This window comes from Carlito syrichta, unplaced genomic scaffold, assembly GCF_000164805.1.
Source record: "Carlito syrichta isolate Samal-C Ts95f unplaced genomic scaffold, Tarsius_syrichta-2.0.1 Scaffold303305, whole genome shotgun sequence".
In the NCBI taxonomy this organism is placed as follows: Eukaryota; Metazoa; Chordata; class Mammalia; order Primates; family Tarsiidae; genus Carlito; species Carlito syrichta.
Genome location: NW_007247401.1, coordinates 658,431 through 660,021, shown reverse-complemented (window position 1 = coordinate 660,021; position 1,591 = coordinate 658,431).

The following is a 1,591-nucleotide window of genomic DNA, read 5'->3' as shown; positions in this document are numbered from 1 at the left end:
TTTTGTCTGAAATATCAGCATTTATTTTTTTATTTTTTGTTAAACTTTTTATTACTATTATTAAGTTATAATTTGCGGCCATAGAAATTACCTGTGTAGGTCTCTTCCTCAACTCCCTAAACTAACGTCTACAGCCTCTCCATGAAAACAATTCACTTTGGGTCCTGAGAGGTTGGAATTTATTTCCATAAACCTAACACTAAAGTGAAATACTATTGCTAAGCATCAGAGTACAGAGCATTAGGCAGCTTTAGTTACTAAAAGTATCTAAGGCAGATACTTTTTTTTCTGGTTGATGCTTGACAACCAAATAAATGGGATTATGCTGAGCACACAGTGGCTCACACCTATAATCCCAGCACTTTGGGAGGTGGAGGCGAGAGGATTGCCTGCGCCCGCGGGTTCGAGACCAGCCTGGGCAACTTGGCAAGACCTCGCCTCTACGATACATCAAAAAATTAGCTGGGCATGGTGGCTCGTGGCTGTTGTTCCAGCTACTTGGAAGGCTGAGGCAGAAGAATCGCCTGAGCCCAGCAGGTAGAGCCTGCGGAGGCCGTGAGCATGCCACTGCCTTCCAACCTGGGTGACAGAGTGAGACTCCGACTCAGGAAAAAAAAAAAGAAAGAAAAGAAATGAGAATATAAGGACTCTGAAAATGGCATTTCAAATTAGAATCAAAGTGTTTGCTTAGTAGTTTGGCCCCTCACAATATTCCATTCCATGGAAAAATAGGATAGAAACAGTACTTTTCAGTAGGCCTCTGTCACGCTTACGTTGGGAGTGAGGAAGGCAGGAGATCCACAGAGGGCTTTCCATGTGGGGCCCCAGGTTTACCCGCTGGAGCCCAAATCCCACTTTGAGATGGGGTCTCTAGGTTCTTAGTTTACCCCCACAGGCTGGCCCGCAAACTAGAGGGCGGCTTCTGGACTACAGAAACACTGAAACTTGGGGATATGGAGATGTAAGCTCAACTCAACTCCTCAGGGGCAGTGAAGTGAGGAGCCCGAGGTCTGCCGGGGTGACAGCTGTTTGCGGGAAGAACAGCAGAAACACAAAGCAAGTGCTTCTGTGTGCGCTTTGGGGCAAGGAAGGACGGAAAAGGAATGGAAGGGGGGATCCGAGAAGAAAGACGAAAGGAGCCCGTGAAACACGCAACGCCCAGCAGCGGGGCCGAGGACCCAGCGCCACAGCCTCCGGCCGCAGCCCGGGCGGTCCCGGCCGGCAGAGGGCAGCAGCCAGGCGGCAGAAGTCCGGCGAGGGCTGCGCCGAGTCGACCCGCTCGCTGGGACCCTCATTCCGAGGGACTCGCACCCATCACTCTCCTCCCCGACCCTCTGGCCTCCTCACACCTCGGCCCTGTTGAGCGGAGTGGGTGTGGGGGGCAGGGGGAGAGCGTCGCTGCGGAGACCCAGCGCCCCTGCCCGGGGGAGGAAGACGGAGGGCGCCCCCCGGGGGCCCAGCGCGAGAAGGGGAGCTGGAGTTCGGCGGATCCGGACAGGCGTGGGAGGGGATCTGGGCGTCCCGGGAGCCGTCCTCCGCGTCCCGGGCTTCCCCGTCGACCCCGCGCCCCGCTTCCGGGGGCCACGAGGCC